This window comes from Neovison vison, chromosome 7 (assembly GCF_020171115.1).
Source record: "Neovison vison isolate M4711 chromosome 7, ASM_NN_V1, whole genome shotgun sequence".
NCBI lineage: Eukaryota > Metazoa > Chordata > Mammalia > Carnivora > Mustelidae > Neogale > Neogale vison.
In genome coordinates, this window is record NC_058097.1 from 194,466,191 (window position 1) to 194,478,473 (window position 12,283).

Consider the following 12,283-nt stretch of genomic DNA (forward strand, 5'->3'; position numbering starts at 1 on the left):
CTCCCCCCACCCCGGAGCTCTGCAGCAATTCCTCAGAGATTGTGTAGTCTCCACTTTAAATATAAATATATATATAAAACTTCCCCCTGTCTCTTTCTCTCCTCCTCTCGCTCTCCTTTTTATTTTTTTAATTTCCTATAATAAAGTTTCCTATTGGATAAAATCAGCTCCCTGATTTATGCCTGGTTCCTATTGGAAGTTCTCAGGGGCTGACATCACTTAGGAAAGCGAGGGGGTAGGGCTGCCAGATCAGTTTGTCACCACCCAGGCTCCCTAGCCTTTGGCTGGGTGCAACTTCCATTTTAGGTGTTGGATCTGAGAGGAAAAAAAAAAGAGAGAGAGAGAAACTGAGAGAGAGGGAGAGAGAGAGAGAAAGAAGAGCAGGAAAGATCCTGAAAGGAGGAAGAGGTGGTGAAAATACAAGTACCTTGCTGGATTTGTCTTTCTCAGCACACTGACGAAGCCTTGGGTTTCTTTCTTAAAGGACTGGTTTTTAGAAGTCCACATTTGAGGTGTGTGCCTTTTTATAAAAAATGTGTGTACAGACGGGTAAAGGAGGAGAAGCCAAGTCGAATTTTTGTCTTACGGTAACCAGAGGGAAGTTAAAAACGAGAGAATCTGCTCTGCTGACGGGTGACTTTTAAGCAATTATTATTTTTTCTTTCTACTTACTTTGGGAAATTTGGGTATTATATTAGAAAGTAAAATATTCAAGACCCAGAAACAAACTTCTAGGTCTCTCTAATATAGAGATTAATAGATTCAGAGGGGTGAGAGCAAATTTACATTTACATGTAAATTTACATTTTGGTGTGTTCTCTGATTTTATATTTTTTCTGGTGTTAAGCTAACAGATTTCTATTTTCAGAGCCCAGACCGAAAGTTCGGTATTTTGGCATGTTGCGAGTGGGTTGGGAAAGGAATTTGTCCGGGTCGGAAGCTAGTTACACAGATGGTTCTTCATATGTTTCAAAACTTTTTTCCCCCCGTTATCATTAGATTTGTGGAAGTGGAAAGTTGTAGGGAGCTTTGCAGCTTTAAATGGTGGTGTTTTTTTCCTTCAGAGAGTTTGAACGGCCCAGATCAGTTTCAGCTCTGCTGTTCCTGGGTGGATCCCTCTTTTACTTTTCCAGGTGCGGTGGGTGGGAGCCTCATTCTCCGGCTAGACCTAGCCTCCCTGCTTTGCTTTATAAAAGAAAACAAATGGATCCACGTTAAACAAACTACCATTCCTTTCTTCTTAAGACTACCTTTGAGGTCAGAGATTTGTGGAGGTGTAGGTTCAGTTTGCAAGTACCATAACGTTTCAATGCTTCGAGGGATAAGGAAATTCTAATCATGCTTTTTCAGTTCACCTGAATAAAGTGGCAACACACCTGGAAATATTTTTAGCTTTGTGCCCCTTGAAAGGGCCGTGGATTTAATAAGATGAGGCTAAGAGAAAGCACTCAATGCAAACTTAAGTGTTTAGAATGCATTTAAGAAAGCACAACAGAAATTCTTATTTTTAAGCCAGCTGAAAGTTGTTTTTTGGAGCTGAGTTTTTTTGTTTGATATATTTGCCGTGAAATCAGAAATCCGTAAGAGCTGAAGGCCCATGACTGCTTTCCTATATTTAATCTTAAGATTTGTTTTGATTTTGTTTTTGCAAATACATTCTTGGAAAAATACTGTTTGTAGATAATTATATAGCCAACTCATCAGTAGCTGAAAACCGAGTGTTCCCTTCTTTCTGTCTTTGAAAATGCGAATCGGTCTGAAAATTATAGCTGGAATAGATACTGCCCTGATTGTAACAAGATGGGCCTTAATAGATAAGCAGCTCTTTAGCTTTAAACTGGTATGTATCTTTAAAAATCCTCTGGTTTTGTGCCCTCCCCCCATTCTTTTTAGACCACAACTCTTCCTTGAATTTCTTTACCAGAATGAGAGTATTTCTTGAAAGATGATTTCATCCTTGTGAGGTTGTGGCTTCAGAGGAAACAACTTTGTTCCTTCTTTTAATCTATGCAAGGGCTACAGTAAAATCTTGATGTCTGAATCTCATAATTATAGCAAGTGCAGTTAAAAAGAAAGGAAAAAGAATGTGTACAGTCTGTTGGGCTGTAGTTCTTATTTAATATTTTCTGAATTTTCTTTCAAACATTTCTCTGCTTTGACTCTAGCCAAGGGGAGGTTTCTTGGTGGATCTTTGGAGGGTTGGTCATGTTGCTGCCAGAGTGTCGGTTTCCCACTCGACCTTTAGGGGGAGGGATGAGGGAATCTGAAGAAGGAGTACAAAGGCAGTTTGAAAATAGGTTCTGGATGACTGAGTGGTGGTGATTTGGTTCCAGCTTTAAATACTGGGCTTTGTGTAGCTACAGTGAGCATCCTAGTGACTAGCGTCCAGGACTATTTCCACGGCTGAGGCTTTGTTTTGATTGGTGTGTATTATAGAGCATTTTGGCTGATAAGATGGAAGATTTGTCTTTTATCTCACCTCTACTAGTTCTTTCAGGAAATACAAGGGGTCCAAATAAGTAAATCTTTTATTTTCTGTTTTGCTTCTCATTTTGGTTTTTGGGTAAAAAATGACAAGTAAGTATGAGTTGTGCAGATTTTCCTTTTTTTTTTTGTTCGGCTTCTATATACTGTTGGTTTCTTTGTTATATGACTAAGGCACGGTCTGTGTATTCAGGTGGGTGTCTCTTTGGGTGGTTAGAGTTCTAGCACCATTCTTAGGGTTCCAAATTATGGAGAGTCACAGGGGCAAGGCCATGTTCTCTGGGTGTAAAAATTGGGACTATTTGAGATTTAAAAAACAAAAAAAGAGCTCCGAGTAATTGCAATTCAGCCTTAGGTTTATGGTTGCTCTCTAGGGATGGGTGAGACAGGATGGATGCAGATAAATTAAGCATAGATCACTATACAGTTGAAATAACAAAATGATTAGCTCTGTATAATTTATTGCTTTCTATTTTAGTATCTGATGGTCCCCTGTTACTTCTAGCCCTTTCTCCCCACCCCCTTGTTTTTTTACTGCATGGTAAGCATTTTGCATAAACTATTTACTTAATTTCCCACAACAGTTTTTTAAGGAATGTGAGCCTCGGAGAAGCTGAGGTTTGCTGAAAATCTCACTGCGTGTAAATGGCCAAGGCCAGGATTAAATCCTGGTCTGACTAACTACAAAGTCCATGGACTTAGCCACTAATGTACTACCATTCTCCAAAGAGAACAGAAACAAGAACCAGAACTAAAATGAGCCCTTGCTAGAGGCAGAAGTGTTTAATTTTGCAGAGGGCCAGTCCACACTTAGATTTCCAACCCCCTGCCTATTGGGATAATATATGTAAAAAATCCATTTTCCACAAATCCCATAGGGAGCTGAATGTGTTAGAATGGATATTATCTCACTCTAAAACAGGGATCTTCCCATGTGCTCATCGTTGCTGTCCTGACTTCTTAAACTTACTGGAAACGCCTCCAACTTTGATTATCAGTGAAATTTCTTCTTCCAGACAATTTTGGAATGATCTTGCCAACTTGTAGGGAGAGGCTTGTAACAGTAGCTCAAATGATGTTTATCACACTGTGTTAAAATTGTCTACTTATTTTTGTCTTTCCCTCTAGACTGTGAGCTGCTTGAGTGTAGATGCTGTGTTACTTCTGTGTCCTCTTAGCACCTATCTCAGTGTCTGGTGTGTACCAAGGTGTCAGTAAGCCTTAGTTAAATAAAGCACTTGATAGGAATCACTGACGGACTTTTGTGGGGAAGGCTGAAAGGAAGTTGAGATAGGAAGCAATACAGCCTAGATGAATGAAATCACATTGTGATTTAGAAACTTCTGCTGTAGTTTGTAGTTTCGACCTTTTACACATTTTCTCTCGTTTTTAATAAGGTTTCTGGAGATCATCGAAGTCTTAAAATTTTAATTAAAAGCAAGATTCTGTTTCTTTTCTGGGCAGGATGTCCAAAGAATAGTATAAAAAGTAAGGATCCTAATATTTCATAATTTAGGCAGCTGTAAACTTCAACCACTGAAACCTTAAATATAACCATTGCCTAGGGGGAGGCACTGCTTACCTGGAACTTACAGGGCAGCAACAGGAAAGTATTGCTTTCAGACATGTTGGAAGTGAGTGGTTTTTACACTAATTAATAAAACCGTAAAAAGCTTGGGTTGATAGTTTTGACTATCAGTGTTCTAAAGGAAGTATGTTCAGATATCATTGTATTTTTTAAATTTGTGCTTCTGCCATGAAACTTCAGGAGATTTTGTTCACAAAATGTATTGAGAAGTTTATGAATTTGAGAACCCAAATTAATTTTCATGGGTAATTTAGAGAGATAGTAACAAGGCGCTTGCCTAAAATAATGATGCATAGGTTATCAGTATATGATTTCATGTTCTCTTTCATTGCACAACGAATCAAATGCCAGGATCATAAAGCTGAAATAGGGATTGCTCTCCCTAAATGCAGCAACCTGCAAGGTTTCCAATAGAGAGCATTGACACAGCCTGGCAGCAACATAATAAGGAGGGAAGAACTGATATTCTGGTTAGAACTAGCAAGGGGGAAATAAGTGTATGGATAGATTAGTATTTGGTTATATTGTATAATGTATTTGGGGGAATAAATGTGCTCCCACGCCCCATATTTAGGATTACATGTCATTGGTTATTAAATATTAAGCATTGAGAATAGAGCCCACATTTACTGTTGTGCTTCAGGGACGGTGTTCCCCATTTTTAGGGCCATTTCCTCTCCAGTGAGTCCTTCAGTATGACTGGAGTGGTGTGGGCAATTTAGATCAGGCATTTAGTGGGACGTTACAAGGATCATTTTCTTAAAACCTTCTTTTCTGGCCAAAAGGTAATTTGGTCATCACTTTTAGAAAAGATATCCTGTTGTATGATAAAAGCAATTGCAAACTTTTGATTTTGAAAAAAATTTCAAACTTAGAGAAAAGTTCCAGGAATAGACAAGAACTGCTATGTATCCTTTAGTCGCTTAGACACCCATGGTTGACCTTTTGCCTCAAATGCTTTATTATTCTGTATTTTTTTTTTTTTTTTAATCTGTATGCTGACTGGGCAGAATTTCCAGTCTAAGAGTTCCACAGACCTGGAGAGGCAAGGCACGGTAGCATAGTGGTTACCAGCGTGGATCCCTCAGCTAGTCTACTTGGATCCACTCTTGCTCAGCTACCTACTAGTGCGTAGCCTTGGGCAGATTGTTTAGCTGCTCTAAGCCTTGATCTCTGCTGGTAAAATGAGGACAATGTTATCTATCTCATAGAATTGTCATGATGCTTAAGTGATTTAATATATGTAAAAACGGTGCTCATGGTTAACGTCTTGTAAGTTTTTGCGTTAGAATGGGTGCTTTAAATGAATTCAAGTATCTTTTGTCTGTTGGACTAAAGACCCTTTAAGACCTTAAAGGGTCTTTCAACCTGATGTTCTCTGGTATAGATGTTTGTATTAGGGAATAAATGGGCTTCCCATTTATTTATTTTATTTATTTATTCCCATGAGTAAGCTTTTTTTTTTTTTTAAAGATTTTATTTATTTATTTTTAAGGATTCATTTCTGTACTTGAAAGAGGGAGCATGCATACAGCGGGGAGGTGTGGCCGGAGAGGATGTTTTAAGCAGTTGAGTGGGGAGCCTGATGCAGGGCTCCATCTCAGATTCCTGAGATCACAACCTGAGCCGAAACCAAGAGTATGTTGCTTAACTGACTGCACCACCCAGGAGCCTCTAAGATTTTATTTTTAAGTAATCTTTATGCCCACCGTGGGTCTTGAACTTACCAGCCCAGGATATCTTGCATGCTCTACAAACAGCCAGCCAGTCACTCCAAGCTAACTTTTTTTTAACAGGGGAAAAAGTGTCTAATAATAGGCAAGTCTGGGGAGTTATTTGGACAGGGTTGTCCAAAATATAGAGATGGATAACTTTTAATAAAGTAAAGTGAGCATTATTGGGAGAAGAGAAACAGATTGCAGAGTTTGAATATCTTGTTTTTGTTTTTTAAAGATTTTATTTATTTACTTGACAGACGGAGATCACGAGTAGGCAGAGAGGCAGTCAGAGAGAGGAGGAAGCAGGCTCCCTGCTGAGCAGAGAGCTCGGTGTGGGGCTTGATCCCAGGACACTGAGATCCTGCCCTGAGCTGAAGGCGGAGGCTTTAACCCAGTGAGCCACCCAGGAGCCCCGCAGAGCTTGAATATCTTAATGGTAATTTCTTCAGAGACTTGGAGACTTTAGGGACAAGCAGCCGTACAGGTTTCTACCTTTTTTTTTTTTTTTTTTTTAAGATTTTATTAATTTATTTTCGAGTGCGTGTGCATAGGTTGTGGGGAGAAGGAGCAGAGGCAGAGGGAGCAGAGGCAGAGGGAGCAGCAGGCTCCCCACTGAACAAGGAGCCTGATGTGGGGCTCCATCCTAGGACCCTGAGATCATGACCTAAGCCAAAGGCAGACACTTAACCACTGACCAACCCAGGTGTCCCTCTCCCAGCTTTTCCATCTACAAGAGATAGAACTCTAGCATCCAAGGGTAAACTTTCTTTAATTTTGCAGAGAAGGGACTGGAAAAGGTTTGTTTGGGCTTATTATTTTTGACATTGGATCAGATTCTTTACCTTGAAGTGTTTTCCAATCAGGGTTTTGTAGAATAATATCCAGCTATGAATGGTTGTACAGAAAACTACCTAAAAATGAAGGCAGGCTTTTACTATCCCCTTTCTTGAAATAAACTTCCCTCTTTTATGTTCAGGAAACATCATTCTCTATTTTCAATCCTGATTTATGAACATTTGTAAAACTGGGGCATGTAGAAATTTTGAGTTCATTAGTGCTTCCTGTGAGAAGTGTGCTTCTAAGAAAGAGGTCTGGCTTGTATGTGGAAAAGGCCAACTGTGGCCTGTGGGAAATGTATATGTGTTAGATGCAGCCTTGCCTGGAAACTTCTAGGTTTCTTCTAGGTGAAGGTCTTCCTTCTCGTCAAACTAACCCACGAAACCGGTGTTCTGAAAAGTATTTAAACTAATTTCTGTTGACACTCCATAGCTTCCTATCATAACTCCCCACTCAGCTCTTTACATTTTTTTAACCCACATTTTCGTCTACTGATTCTTCTACATATTCTCCTTTTTGTTTGTTTTCCTGATCTCTGGTGTCCTCTTATCTTTTCTCCTGAGTTTGGTAGTGTTCATGGGCATTGCTTTGCCTTGCTAACACTTAATATGGAAGAAGTTTCTGATTCTTATCGTAGAATAAATTGTACTTTTGTGCTAAAGGTACAAGTATTAGGATGCTGCTTCTGGTTTATTTCAGTTAGAGATTTAAGATAAATTGTGATTCAAGAAGATCTAGTAATTCAGATTAGTTCTCTTTTTGATTCTCATATCTCATCCACATTTACTAATAAATTACTCATTTTGGGTCACTTGACAGTGGAGCAAAAGAATTGTACTTTTCCAAGGGTAAATTACCAGTTTTGTGTGTGTGCTTCCTGTGTTCTCTGTTGGAATGCAGTAGCACATTGAGAGATTGCTTTGTGGCATGAAAAGATTTTTGTTTTAGGGAGCTTATATTTTAAGGAACCAAAATATATTCTGATGGTTGAGGACATAAGACATTGTTATGGAAACTGGGTCAACTTTTCAATACTTTTATCAAAGCACCTACAGTTACCATTTCTTTGCAAGTGAAGTGAATTTCCTTGAAACAAAGTAACTGGTGTATATTCAGCACACTTTTAAAATAGAGTAGCCTGTTTTAAAGGAGAAATTAGTGCCAATCTGATTTGTTTCCACTATTTCTCTATTGGAAGGGGGAAGTTCTGTAACTTCTCTGGTGTTCTGTTCTCCATTGACTACTTTGTAAACCAGGACAGAGTTGGTCATTTGAATGTGTACCCTGCTGAAGGTCAGGCCGCCAGAGACCCCAGCTGATGGGCCTAAGATCACAATTAGAAAAAAAGTATAGAAAGTTACATTAAATGGAAATCAAAGATGTGCTAAGTGCATTTCTAAAATTAAATATCATCACAGATCTTTCAGAAAGAGAGCTGCCAAAGGTAAACAAGAATCTTTTCACTCTTTCTTATTTTTATTTTTAAAAATTGGCTTCTTAGGCTATTTTAAGAAAACATGACAGCATTCTTTCTTTGTCCCATCCTGTTATCTTACTACTGTACATGAGCTCTTATATACATGTGAAAGTAACTGTTTTGCAACCATTCATAAGACTCAGAAGACAATATATAGCCCAACATGCTAATTGAAAGAGGGAATTGGTGGGGCACCTGTCTGGCTCAGTTGGTGGAGCATGGGACTCTTCTTGGGGTTGTAGTTTTGAGTCCCATGTTGGGTGTGGAGATTACTTAAAACTAGAAAATCTTAAAATTAAAGGGGTGCCTGGGTGGTTCAGTTGTTCATCTGCCTTCAGCTCAGATCGTGATCCCAGAGTCCTGGGATCCAGCGCTGCACCCGGCTCCCTTGCTCAGTGGGAAACCTGCTTCTCCCTCTCCTGCTTCTCTTGCTTGTGGTGCCTCTCACTCTCTGTCAAATAAATTAAATAAAATCTTAAAAAAAAAAATTGAATTGTTTTGCATGTATAAATGTCACTCTCTTGGTGTAGAACTTTTTTGCTAGAAACCTTTTGGTGGGAGAGGGGCAGGATTTCTTTACTCCAAACATTTAGTTGTAACAATACAAGAGTTACCTTTTAAATCTCCTGACAAGATGTAGTGAATAAACCTTTGTGTGCAAAACGAAAGTATAGAAAGAAAAATGAACAAAGCTGTTTTTCTAAAATTTAACATTTTGTTTTCATTGGCAAAGTGAAACATCTTCCTTCATTTAAAGGAAATTTGAGGGACACCTGGCTGACTCAGTCGATAAAGTGGCTGCCTTTTGGCTCAGGTCATGATCCCAGGGTCCTAGGATTGAGTCCCACATCCAGTCCCACATTGGGCTCCTTGTTCAGACGGGAGCCTGCTTCTCCTGCCAGCCATTCCCCCTGCTTGTACTTTCTCTCTGACAAATAAATAAATATTTAGAAAAAATAAAAAATTTGAGAGCCTGTGGTATGCTATGCACTAGAGTATTCCAGTACACCAGATAGACCTCACGGAGTTTATATTCTAGTTGAGAGAGAGAGATAATAAATAAATAAATGTATAGTATGCCAGAATGTGGTGATACCACCTGGGTGGCTCTGTGGGTTATGCCTCTGCCTTCGGCTCGTGTCATGATCTCAGGGTCTTGGGATCGAGTTCTCTGCTCAGCAGGGAACCTGCTTCCCCCCTCTCTCTCTCTGCCTGCCTCTCAAACTACTTGTGATCTCCACCTGTCAAATAAATAAAATCTTAAAAGAAAAATAAAGCAGAATATGTAGAGTGGTGAATAAGAAGTGCAAAGGTAGGGGGAAGTTTTTGAATATAGAGAGTGGTTGGGAAAGGTCTCACTTAATAAATAAAATATGTTTGAAGATTTTTATTTATTTATTTGGCGGACAGATCACAAGTAGGCAGAGAGAGAGAGAGAGGAGGAAGCAGGCTCCATGCTGAGCAGAGAGCCTCATTCGGGGCTCAATCCCAGGACCCTGAGATCATGACCTGAGCTGAAGGCAGAGGCTTTAACCCACCGAGCCACCCAGGCACCCCTAAAATATGTTTGAGAGAGAGACCTAAAAGATAACTAGGGTAAAGTCAGGTAGATAGGAGTAGAAAATGCAAAGGTCCTGGGGCTCATTGTTACCAGTGAGCAAGAGAGATGAGGGGAGAAGTAGACCTCCTGAGGTTCAATGGATATGTGTTTGGGGGAAGAGGGGATAATTTAGGACCTTGTCATGCACTGTACAATGCAAAAAAGTGTCTCCTCCTCAATTCAGACCCCAGTGACAGCAGCCGTTAACAATTTTTTGTGTGTTCTCTGTGAAGAGTTGAGGCAATACCTGACCCAGCCTCTATCTTTGTCCCGTTGCAGAAGTTCTGTGTGAGTATAGTCAGCACATAATTTGCAGAATAGCAGATTTTGCATAGGTTGATGACCCTTGTCTTGGAGAATATAATAGTAGGGAACTACTTAAAATAAGCTTATATGTGTTTGGGAAGTAAGACCAAAAAAATTACTTCCCTAGAGAAGTATATTTCTCTACCTTCTTATCTACATAGTTTTAACAGGAGAACTGATAGCCTAGATCTGGTATGGTTTCCTTTTGAGTACATTTGTTACTTTGTTTTATGACCAAATATGCCTGCCCCACTTATCTGTTGGTTTTCCTTTGTTCATTTGACCAAAAGGCTCCTGCTTCCCCCAAGTCCTAATCGTTGGTATTTAATGGCTTCAGGGATCATGATATAGGTCACCATATTTATATTTCTGTTTCGCACTGTTTTCCTTTTCCAGATATATGTTTAAGCATTAAGGGTTATTAAGGATATACTGAGCCACTTGGCCTGGTTGACTTTGGTGGGATTGAGGGATAAGTACCCACCATTTAGTGATCGATGTTCTATGGCAGCCATGTATGTGAAAGTAAAAGGATATTTGATTTCCAGAGTACTTGTGTTTTGACTCACCCATTCTTACTTTCCTTTTCAAGATAATCTGGTTTAGCTAGTCTTGTCCTTCAGTGAAAGAATCTCTCTGTCTCCCTTTCTCTCTCTAAGTTTGGAGTTTAGCCCTACAACTTGACCTGATTACCCTCTGTCCTTCACTTTAATTATACCTATCTGTTGTTATCCTGTTACTTAATATCATCCTTGGGAGATGACCTCAGTCAGGAAACATTTACTTCCTTACCATCCCCTTCTTTGGTCAAGTAACTGTGTCATCTTGCATAGGAAAAACTATAGGCAATCACAGATTCCCCTAATTTTGAAGTTGCTTTAAATAACTGCTTTGTGCATATTACTTCAGTGTTCATAGATGTTTGTAGTTGTCTTTTCAAAAAATATTTATTTTAGAGAGGGCAAGAACACACGCACACATAAATGGAGAGGGGCAGAGGGAGAGGGAGAGCCAGTCTCAAAAGCAGACTCCCCACTGAGTGCAGAGCCCCTGTAGGGCTCCATCCCATCACCCTGAAATCATGACCTAAGCCGAAACCAGGAGTCGAGTGCCCAGTTAACAGAGCCACCTAGGTGTCGCATGCTTGTACTTGTCTCGAAAGTGTTTTTCAGTGGTATTCTTCTTTACTAAATCTTTAGTGACACACGTTTCCTGTGGAAATATTTCTCTTTATGGTTCTTCTAAAAACATTTTGCTACTCACTTGCTCTTACTCAAACTAGAAGTTAAAGTGACTTTTGCTTGAGTAGGAGTCAGATGTAACCCTTGAATCAGTATTTTTTTTTAATATTTTTATTTTTAAGAGACTTTTTTTTTTTTAAAGATTTTATTTATTCATTTATTTGTCAGAGAGAGAGGGAGAGAGAGCGAGCACAGGCAGACAGAGAGGCAGGCAGAGTCAGAGGGAGAAGCAGGCTCCCCGTGGAGCAAGGAGCCCGATATGGGACTCTATCCCAGGACGCTGGGATCATGACCCGAGCCGAAGGCAGCTGCCCAACCAACTGAGCCACCCAGGCGTCCCTGAATCAGTATTTTTAATTGGACTAGAATTATCTAGGATTGTGAATTCTAGATTTGGGACTTTGGACACATTTTAGGATGGGATATAGACCCAGTCTTTGAAAATGTTGGCAGCTCTTTGTTTCTGGGAGGACACTTGAAATAAGTTGTTTTAAAAATAGGGTTGGGGGTGCCTGGGTGGCTCAGTGGGTTAAGCCTCTGCCTTCAGCTCAGGTCATGATCTCAGGGTCCTGGGATTGAGCCCTGCCTTGGGCTCTCTGCTCAGCGGGGAGCCTGCTTCCCCCTGTCTTTCTCTGCCTGCCTTTCTGCTTACTTGTGATCTCTGTCTGTCAAATAAATAAAATCTTTAAAAAAAGTAATAATCAGGGTTGTCCAGTCTGCATTGTAAATAGGGATATTCTCTGTTGTACAGATCAGAATTCTAAAAAATGAGATAATTCTTTTTTAGGTTCTGAGTCTAGAGTATAGGATTTAGGACTGTGTCTTTCCAGCTATCCTTATATTTAAATCCATGCTTTCCATCAGCCTCTAATCCAGCCTGGAATAATGATCTGAGCTATCTGGTGGACAATAATAGGCCCAGTACAGTATTAATAACCAGTGCCCTTCTTGCTAGAGGAGTGTGGTGGTCGGAGGGTTGTCAGGAATAGGCTAGTATTGTCAGGAATAGGCTAGTACAGTGGTTCTCACCAG

The 12,283-nt window shown here is 39.9% G+C and overlaps 1 protein-coding gene across 8 annotated transcripts in view; it reads left to right on the forward strand.

Moving 5' to 3' along the window:
* The first annotated feature begins 243 nt into the window (after positions 1-243).
* Positions 244-12,283, forward strand: part of CTNND1 (catenin delta 1) — a 49,151-nt gene continuing 37,111 nt past the window's right edge. For 7 of the 8 annotated variants that reach the window (XM_044259364.1, XM_044259355.1, XM_044259359.1 and 4 more), the window contains exon 1: positions 244-512. The gene's annotated coding sequence lies outside the window, so the exon portion shown is untranslated. The remainder of the gene's footprint in view (positions 513-12,283) is intronic. The other variant, XM_044259361.1, reaches the window with a different exon arrangement.